We start from the raw sequence: 10,812 nt of genomic DNA on the forward strand, positions 1-10,812 counted from the left end.
GGAGTCCTGTTAGCGTCGGCGATAAGCAATTCTCCATTGTGATATGTGTACGGAGAACGAGTAGAGCACGGGCCCATTTATGGACTTAACCATGGCCTTTTTTAATTTCCTTACATTAAGACAACTCCCGGGGTGAACCAGGTCCATTCATTCCCAGCCTGGCATCCTTTCTTCTTCGTCTCCTTCCTTCGCTTTCCCACACACACTTGTACACATAAGCGCAAACCGGCACATGTAACCCAAGAGAAAGCGAGCCAAAGAAGAGGGCCGGGCTCTCATGGCAATCATTTCTTCCTTTCTGGAACAACATTTTTGCCATATACCATTTCTATCTCGTGGTTGGGACCTAGCCTACATGTGTACACGACTTCTTGTCAACTTGAGACCGCACCTAGGCTTACACGAGTATTCATTTGACCTCTACTTACTTCTCGGGTACCCTATCCTGCCATGACCCCCCATTCCAGAACAGTACTCATGTACAGTAGCATAAAGTATCATTCTGTGCTCACTGTCTACTCGGGTTTGCCGCTCCAAGTTAGTCACACACGAGTTGTATACAGAGAGAGAGAGAGAGAGAGAGAGAGAGAGAAAACGAGAACGAGAGAGAGAGAGGTCATTATGTCCTCGGTGGAGTTAAGCCTCAGAGGCCAAAAGCCCCATCCCCGTGCAGTGGCTCTTGACTTCAAATGAGCATTATTAATACAGAATAATGTCCATGGCTTGAAAGGAGTTCCTGGGAGTGCTCAGCTCACCGGTCACAACCACGACGAGGACGTCGAGGGCGAGGACGAGGAGGATGGCCATAACTGTGATAAGAGGGGCATTTCAGATGAAAATACGACTATGGGAATCTGGTGAGAGCCCCGTCCGCCCAAGAGCGTACACCAACAACTCGAGCGGGATCTCTCGATAATGCTCATTTCGGACGCTTCCAATGATACTACTAATAACCACATTAGATATCATTCCAACTGAGCCCCTTGAATGACTTGGGGTGCTCGTGGACTTCCAAATATTTCACATCGTGAACGCCAAGAGGCTTCCAAAACTTTTGGGCGAAATCGTCATTCTCGCTGACCAATAACCAATCTGCCATGAGGAGCTCTCGAAAGATTGCCTCGCTTCGATTGAGCGCATTTTCCCGTCCTTACGAAGCACGAAGAATGTAGTGGTATTATGTCCTGGACCAACCGAGACATGTGCTAACTGGATCATAATTATCACTGGTTGGCTTTCCATCACGAAATATGTCTGTTGAGTTGAGACAAAAGGATCTTCCCACTCTTTAGGTGCGTTCTTGTTCAAAAGCAACTGTCGCCGTTTCGTTGTTGTCTCAACCAAGCAACCAGGCAACCAACCAACGAGCGAGCGAACGAACGAACGAACGACCCCTGGTCACACGGACTTTAGTGGACACCAGTAGTTTATGACAAGATAATAGTCCTGATACACTTTTCCCGCCCAAATATGTGTGTGAGAAGGACGGTTTTTTGCCTCCCCAAAACTGGGTGTGGACTGCTAGGCCGAGGAAGCAGCTCTACAGCATTAGCAACAAGAAGTGATAAGCTGAAGGAGCAAATAGTACGAAATCTTTTTCTCTTCTCGTTTTTTACATCTTAAAACGCCCAACGCGATCGGCATTCCTGTGTAAAAACAAGCAGACCATTACCCATGGCCTGATCCACTCAAGTGTTCATCCCAAACACTTGCCGTACAATCAGAAGTATCAAGTCTCTGCAAGAGAGATTCGTTTGCCATTGATTCGCCGAAAAAGGGGTTACATCTCCATCATATTGGCTGGTTGGTTGGTTGACTGGCAAGCTGGCTACCTCGCAGACTGGGACGAAAAACATGCAAATCAGCATTCAAAGAATCCGAGGCTCCTCCTCTCCTCGTCTCTTTTCTGCTCGATCATTTGACGCTCTCGTTCCTTCCTTCCTTCCTCCTTACTCCACAGAGCCCATTCAGAAGGCACCTGAACCATACAAACTCCGCAGCACCACTTATCGTGGTGGCAGTGGAGTGGTGGTACTGGTGGTGGTGGTGATGGTGGTGGTCGTCATCATCATCATCATTCTCATCATCATATTCAAACACCATGCATATTCAAAAGAACTCGTCTTCCCACCGCCAACTTCGCCCTCCTCTTTGGATTCGTTTGAATGCATGCATGCAAGCACGTACTACTGCCTACATACGGATCGTACGTAGGTACGTAGGTAGGTAGGCAGTCCTGCAATAGTAGTGGGGATTGAGCGTTTCGTTAGCATGCATACTACTTAACCAACGACTACAACACGAAAACCAACGAGGTTCTCGTTGGTTGCCGACGAATCCACAAGAGGGGAGGATTAGGGGGACCATTCATAGCCGGGCCAGATCTAGAGATGGAGTGAAATATTCTCATCAAACCAAAATTAATCCGCCTGCAAGAGTTCGAAGCGTTCGAAGGAGTCAAAGGTGGCTTGATATCACAAAATATGGTTGGATTGGAAAGTACTGTACGCATAGTCGTATACCAAGCGGGCGGCAGAAATTGATTTTTCCCTCTCTCATTCCGTCTCCTAAATCAAGTGATGAGACCCCCCAACAGGAAAATTGTCATCAGTCTAATGCGATGGTTGAATCATGCAAGCCCCTCGGTCGAATGGAGGGCTTGAATTGGTGACAACTGAGTGGCCGGAAGTGAGGCGCACGGAGCTTGAGTGGAGCTCAACTCAACTATGAAACACACTATCCAGACAGGGTCTCTTTTACAAAGTGAGGGAAACTACGTGGAATGTCAAATAATTAGACTATTAGTACTAACCAGGTTTCTACCTATGTACCTAACGTATCTATTCATTTTCGACAGAGTGTCAGGCTTATTGTACGATAGGGTAGAAGACCAAATTCCTTGGGGGCCCACGTATGCCTCGTCATAGGTAAGTACCGGACCATCCTCGCGTGGCTTCGCAATCGTTGTCACATCCCACATTACCCTGGCTAAGCTTGTGTTAAATGATTCGTCCATGCCTGAGTGTGGAGAGAGAAAGAGACGAAAAAGAGCGGAATGGAATAATTACATCTCATTCCGTCACAGGCATTTGACTTTGTATGTCACTTTAGAGTAAAACCACCAAACAAGTAATTGCTCTAAGTAGGATAATGTGCGTGGAGCTTGGCGCATTAATCTCCGAATGCAGCAGCACTTGACCAGAATGGAAATCCCTGGACCACGAGCCTCGCCTCCCGAGAGGCTCCTGAGAGGCTCCTGAGAGGCTCCCGAGGCGATTTCGATTGCGGGACACAGTGCAAGGAGAAAAAGAAAAGAAATTGTTTCTAAACCTTTTATGGTGGTTACATACACATTCGTCGACCACCGATTCATGCATGTGTGTAAATACACACCAGCACTGTGTGATCTCTTACACGATGCCCTGATGTCTGCTCCTCTGGCCCATCTCCATCCTCATTCTCCGCGACAACAGCGATGACGACGACAGTGTGCATGGTCGCCAGTAAAATTCGGCACACTTGGCTGAGCTTGAAATTACCACGATTAACAAATAATAGCAAGAAGATGGAATACTTAAGCACACATACACACCGTACATATTATACAGTAGTAATGATGTGCTTCATGGCATTCAGTAAAAATCAGGGAGGCATGATGTGAGCTAACGTTTCCACGTGAGACAGATTAACATTAGAAAGATGCGGATGAGATGTCATCCATCCATTTCAATTTGGATGATCGTCCCTCGACGACATTACGCCTACGTCCGCAGTGTCTACAAGTATATACGTAGAGTGTAGAGGGAGCCTTTGAAGATGTACATACGTACAAACAGTACAGTGCAGTAGGTATGCTGAAGAAGGCTGCCTTCGGTTTTCATCCACATTCCGTAAGTAGGCTCGAGCACTTTTATGAATTTGGAAAGTATTCCATGCGCAAATGATCTCAAATTGAATGCTTACACATGAGTGCATGCTTAAATGTGAACTAATGGAATAATATTTCCAAAGAGAGTCATCTCAAATTAATGTGCTTGAGGGGAGTTCGACGGAAAAATTGGATGGAAATTTCGAATTTCCAGCAAAACAAACATTCACCATTCCATCCATCTACGTCTCTACCACTCCCTGCACTAGCACATCGTTGTTTATGTGGTTGTTTGATCAACCTACTAGGCTTCTAGATAGCAGGCGTGCCAATCGGGAAACACCGGGTTATTTCGTTTGCTTCAGCCCGCATGGAAATGGTTGCAAATGATGGCGGAGGGGCCTTCACCGGAAAATCACCATCATTCAAACTCACTTATTTACAACCATCCAAGCAAGCTCGGGTATCTCATTTGCAACGCCGCAGTTTCGCGCGAAAAGTGAGAAACTTGAAAACGCATATTCTGAAGGAAGAGAGAAATAAGAGAAATGAGAGAAAAAAAAGACGCTCGCTCCATTCAGAATAATTGAATCACATTTGTTCGGCGGGATTAAGCTCGCTCGTTAGAAATGCGATCAAGATTCGGCATCCAATTGGACCAAGACAGATCAAGTAATATGCTCAACTGCCATCGTATGATCAGGTGTTTGAAGTCGGGACCAGTGCCCTGGCACTCAAATCATCAAACTCGATGATTGAGCAAAATACATTTGTGGGTAGACACTAACATTCCCGAAAGTCGAACTGCGAACCACCATACCCAATGCTTGCTTGGCCCAAGCTCTTGTCCATTGTGCGGGAAAAATTCGTCCAATGCATTATTAGAGTGGAAAGAAAAGAGGCATCTCAAGAAACCTTTCTGGTTGGGACTCTTCGTCACTGGCCTAGCTCACCACCATCATCTTGGCTTTGGTTGGCTTGTCGTCTTGAATAAAAGACAGTAAATGGATGGAGTTTTAGGTTTTGAGTGTGTCTTCTGTCCACCACCACCACTACAACCACCACAACCACCACCTCCACCAAGTGGAGTGTAGGTCGGAGGGCCACTGGTGGATAGTCACTCGCTCATCTTGGCTCGACTTGTTCTCATTTCATGGACTGCCATAAGAGCACAATGATGATGCTGAGTGGAAATCTCGGCCAATTTCGATGCAACTATTCAAAAACGTAAGTAAAGATTCGTTGGGCGATGGAAGATCTCTTAATGTGTAGTGATGGTGGTGGTGGTGGTAGAGTAATAGAGTGGACAGTGTGGAATACATACGGTAATATTGGAGGTACCGCATCCTTCCTATGTACCTACGTACGTAGGTAAGTGCTGTACCAGCAGCAGATTGTGCGAGAATGAGATGAGAACGGAACATTCAGAGGCAGGAAAAAAAATCCAGATTATCATCCTCTTTTGTATACATGCACCAAATGACTCCTGGCAAACCACTTTTTGGAGAACAAATTAATCTTGGAATCTGTCTCTTCTTGATATGGAAATAAAGAAAGACAGTTTTCATTTTTTGAGCATTCAAGTCTCCCATTTGTGTACATCTGGATGTCTGTTCGTCTGTCTGTGGCAGATCGAGTAAAGTCATCATCACGAATGCCAAAAAAACGCGTACAGTACGTCCATAGTTTGCCATCATGCAGTCTATTTAGAGCACTGAAGATCCCTTCCAACAGATGTCAGAGAGATCCGGATGGATTGGTTAGGGAAACTATTTGTTAGCACCAAAATACGCCACTCAATTGAATGCAGCCATTGTCCTCCGATGTTCTGCTCCAAAAAAGTGACACTGCATTGAGAGTCAGAAATATTGTAATATCACATGAAGATGTTCCATATGAGAAGAGGGATGATGGTGCTGCCAGTGTGCACCTACCACGTCAAGAGGTGCTAATAATGGTAATAAAAAAATCATAATAGAGACAACCAAATATGATCCTTACATAAAGAGCGATTCAGCACGCATGTCATTTGACTACAAAAGCGCGATTTTCTCCGGTTTGATTTTTTACCTCTTTGGCCATCCGCTCGAAAACTTTTTTGGAGACTAATTTTCCGTTGCTTGAACATAGCTTCTGACATCTCTCATTGAGAGCCCTGACAAGCTATTTCATCAAGACAGTCGGTTACCCACCATCTTTCCTCCCAATTGAACCACTCTTAGGGGAAAATCTAGGCTCAATTCAATCCCAACCAACCTTGGAAGACTTACAGGTTGTGTCCTGAATGCCGTTGAACTCAATGTGTTATCATGGTATCAATGTGATTATGAGATGTCGATTGGCATTGCGACGGCCTATTTTACATTTTGATGGTGAAAATTCCCACACCAAGTTGCATCCGGTCGAATTAGATTAATGACAGTCTTGAAATTGAGAATTGCAACACTCATTTATCTTGTCTAAGATCATAGCTTTTGCTTACTCACTCCATGAACTACATACACCACTATGTACTACGTGAAGTGCATGAATGGAGGACGGATTCATCAACAGTGTCTAGTGCCTAGAAGTAGTCCTACTAATACGACGTGTAGCAAGGTAGTAAGCGAAGCTGCAGGACGATGAAACATGATTCTAATGAGATTAAAATCCAAAGATCATCAACTCGACTACTTCAAATGTAGTCCATGAAATTACTCCACAGCATGGTCGGTTCTTTGGTTTCAAAAGTCAGTGGCACTTTTGAGCGAAAAGTTCATTGGCAATACCTGCATTGAGTTTTTGGACGTGTCTACCAAGAAAGGTAAGAGTTGTGAAAATATGCTAGCGCATAATCCCAGATTCTTTCTCGAGTGACGGAGTTTTCAGATCTGCCTCAAATAGATAAATAGAAAATAGAAGTCAATTGGACGTCCATCGAATTACTAAAACCATTGAGAGTGAATGTGGCTCAGGTGAGCAATAATGGTAAGCTAAGAGGATGCAGAATAAATAAGCCATGACTAAAACGAGAATAACACGGTTTTGACACAATTTTATTGCCAGACTCCCTCGAGAAGAAAATTTAGACAGATGGACTTTGGATGTACGTACATGTATTTTTTGCCTGATTTGCCTGCATCATCATGGCCACTACTATCGCCACAGCCGTGAGTGGCTTTTTTCCAAGCGTCCTATTTATGCCAAATCCGTGATTGCTTTGTGTCACTGAACCGTGGACACATATTGAATTGGTCCCTACGCACATATTCACGTCTCGGGCTAATTTACGATAGCCAACTCTATCTCTCTGTGTCTCTCTGTTTCTCTCTATTTTTGAAGGATGGAGGAAGACTTCAATGGCTTCATTACGGTTAGACTCTCTTTTGAAACTCCCCCCCTTGACCAATGTGGCTGATTTGAGTGAACTTTCGCATGGCTTCGAATCTCTTCTTCACCAAATTAGAAAGAGAATCGATTTGAGAAACAATCAGGCCCGTATCGAATTGATTTAACCTCATGTGAGGCCGTCCTCCCAGGAATCCAACTCTGACCTTTTTCCAGAGCCATTTTGTCACTTTGGTGCGTGAAACGCGAAATCCCGTGTACTATGTCCGAACAATCAGAGTGCAAAAGTGAGATCCAATCCAATGAATGATGCATTTCTTGGAATGCTCTTGGCATATTGCCTGCCATGAATATCGGATATCTGTCAATCCATTGCAGAAAAGGGAAATCCAATATTCTCAATGCTCGATCCATATTCTGAATACATTTGTAACGTGGCAAAGTGATGGACAGATAGCGGAAATCTCATTCAAATCCCGGCATTTACATTCCACCAAGGAGTCATGATGATCGGGAAACTCCCGTCAAGCCATTTTCACCACCGCAAAGAACAATATCATCATAATAATGATCATAATTATTGGCCAGGGATGTTTTCACTATGGAGGTAAAGTACTACACGCAGAGTACGCACACTCAAACCATGAAGGTTCCGGGCGGCTAGCACAAAGAGCTCAACCAGAAGGTCCACACCAATTGGTATTCAAGGCCCTGGATAGCCTTTGGTATAACTGAATCTGTTGTATAACTAAGCCTTAAGCCCATTGATTATGTTTGCGGACTAATTGATAAACACCACCGTGAGATTGATGATGAAAAAGACTCGATGGTACGTCGTCAATGGTGAGTCGGCAGTACTCGGTTTTAAAACGTTATTAATAAGCTTTCATGATTTTTTAAGTTTTTCGTCATTTTGAGCGCCTCAAGTCGTTCACTTTGGACCTCTTCTATCTCCATGCGATGAACGAGTTGAATTCGTGACTGAGGATTTCCAGATCATGTTTCCAAAATTTCAAATTTTCCTTTTTTCATATTCACGCCTAAATAGAGACAAATCACTGGACAGAATGACTGCAATTACATATTTGAATTCAGCCATGCGCTCCGGGAACCAATTTATCATTCATACGTGACAACAAAACAACTTGCACTCATTCGGACGACGACGACGACCACGCTGAGGTTCTCTCGTTTTAGAGCTCAGGTACGAGTATATTCGCATCCAAGTCAATTACATACTCGAACGAAACATCGTCACAATTTGCACGTGCTTCACTTTGGTTTTGTACATGGAACATTATTGCATCCGTCTTTCAAATCGTCACATAAAGAGACGTTGAATATTTTACGTAAGCCTGGGATTAACTGGTGTTTTTATTTTTCATTTGTTCGTATGGAAAGCACCTTTAGGACCATAAAAAGCGCACAATTGTCGAGATTGATCGGAAATCGCCGACTGAGTTGCCAATTCAGATTGAAGAAGAAACATTTGACGGATGGGAGGCTGGAGCGTCTCCAGGTTCGATGCTTACGCATCTACGAGTAGCATCGCCAGATATAATTAGCATTTCAAAGCCCCCATTTCAAAAGGCTTTCTCATATCAAATCAATGGCAGGAGAGGGTTCTTCAATAGCAAACGAGGGTAGCTTCAAAGCTGGCTTGCCCGAGGGGCACAATAGGTACCCAACATGTCCATACCTAGGTGGGTAGCTTGAAGTTGGATGTGGATTTACTTTCAGGATCTGGATCTGTTCTGATGTCCTATCGAGTCGCACTGAATTAGGTACAAAAAGGGGTTATGGGTTGGAAATTTGGGGAGGAGGGGCCAGAAATTTCGGCCGTACGTATTTCATCCATTGAAACTGTTCACTGTTCAGTCTCCCTCTTACTTTTTCTTCTCCCCTCTCTCTCTCTCTCTTGGTCGATCGTTCATTTGGTCTTTGGTTTGGGCAAACAACAAGCCGTCCTCTTCAACCGCCTTTTTTAGCCGTGTTGTTGTACTCTGTATAAACTACAACCGTTCCTGAATGATGTGCCAACTGTGCATGAGGGATTCAATGAATCAAACACTAAAGTTCAATCCATATTGGGGTGGTTAGGCGACTGGAAGGGATAGATTTGGCTCAATAGGTCGGGAGCATTTCGGGACATTGGAGGGATCCTTACGAGGTGGGGTAACTTTTGTCAGTCGGCGTTAGGGGTTGATCTTGGTGAGATCTCTTCTATGTTCGTTTCATTCATGTCCCGTGATTTGTGATTTCATCGTTGAACACGCTACGAGACACATCTTGTGAGTCAATGAAACATGGAAATCTTATTCTTGGCAACTCCATAATCGGTCGAGTTCCCCTCGAAATCATGGGTTAAGACAGGTAAAAAATCACTTCATACGTGCTCTCCAAGCCTCTCGATCATCGGCGGAGGATGGATGGAGACATGGGTGACAATTTGCACACAATTGTTATTCATGCTGGAACTGTTCGTCAGGCTTGGAATTTCACGAACTAGATTTTCACTTTGATCAAACGAGTTCGTAACCAAATATTAAGCTCAATTTCCAATCTAGAGATCCAAAGGAACTCAATTTCCAACACGTGACGATCCCGTGATCCGTCATCATTTATGAATGTGCAAAAACCCAGTGACAATTCATGAATTCGAGACATCATTGAATTGATAATTGGTCTATCCGTCATTTAAATTACACCTTCAGCATGTTCATGCTCAATTCTCTGTACTTTGCAAGTCTCGTAGCACTTTATTACTCTGTAATACAGCATTCGAAACCATTTGGATTTACATCTGATCTTTGTGAAGTGTGACACAAATCCGGATGCAAAAAACTTCTAACACATCTTTTAAACATACCAAAGATCATTCATATCAATTCAACAATGTGGTTCTATGATGTGGTTCCATTACAGTATGGACCTGTCAACTGAGGGATAAGAGTGATGATATGACACAAAAACCAGGGTTTAAAATTAGAACCAACGAAAAATTGTTGGCATCGACCAGTCCTTTTTATGGTCTCTTATTTCGTTTCCTAAGCCTGAAATTTTAAAGAGTTATGCGATACAAGGCTCCTATAGATTTAACTTTACCACGATTGAGTGCCCTTCGATAGGGCAAAATTAAGCCAAAGGCAAGAAATTATCAACCTCACAGAACTTCAAACCTCTTTCTAGTTCATAAACAATCTCATCTCCATCATTTGATTGCGACTGTCGTCGTAAATTTTGGAAAGGGAAATCTAGCCGAGAGAGTTAAAGGAGTAGAACGACGACCACGTCTATACTCGCATCACGAAGGAACTGGAAGTGAACTCATCCGACTTGAAAAAGGATTTGCGGTTGATCAAAAAACTTTCTGAATGCTTTCTGATGAATAGGCAGAAGACGATCGACCACTGTCACATTGGTATCCGTTGCCCTCTTACGTTCTCCTTGGGCTTCTCAAAGAGGAAGTACCCCACAACCAAAACTCTTTATGTACCTAGTATCCCTGCCACAAAGCAGTAGTAAGCAGTTGTATAGTTGTATAGTCAGACTAGCGGGGTTGATCCTGACTTCGCGGAGACCCTCAACCCACGAGTAAATGTGAAGCGTTGGTTCAC

The 10,812-nt window shown here is 43.9% G+C and overlaps 1 long non-coding RNA gene across 2 annotated transcripts; it reads left to right on the forward strand.

Moving 5' to 3' along the window:
* The first annotated feature begins 6,544 nt into the window (after positions 1-6,544).
* On the forward strand, positions 6,545-9,235 carry LOC131890412 (uncharacterized). 2 transcript variants are annotated; one of them, XR_009374312.1, is made up of 4 exons: positions 6,545-6,671; positions 6,737-6,835; positions 6,914-7,802; positions 8,244-9,235. It is a non-coding gene; the product is annotated as an uncharacterized LOC131890412 (long non-coding RNA). The 2 variants fall into 2 exon arrangements; XR_009374311.1 differs by having other exon boundaries at positions 6,914-9,235.
* Positions 9,236-10,812: the final 1,577 nt, after the last annotated feature.

The sequence above is a fragment of the Tigriopus californicus genome, chromosome 11 (assembly GCF_007210705.1).
Source record: "Tigriopus californicus strain San Diego chromosome 11, Tcal_SD_v2.1, whole genome shotgun sequence".
NCBI lineage: Eukaryota > Metazoa > Arthropoda > Copepoda > Harpacticoida > Harpacticidae > Tigriopus > Tigriopus californicus.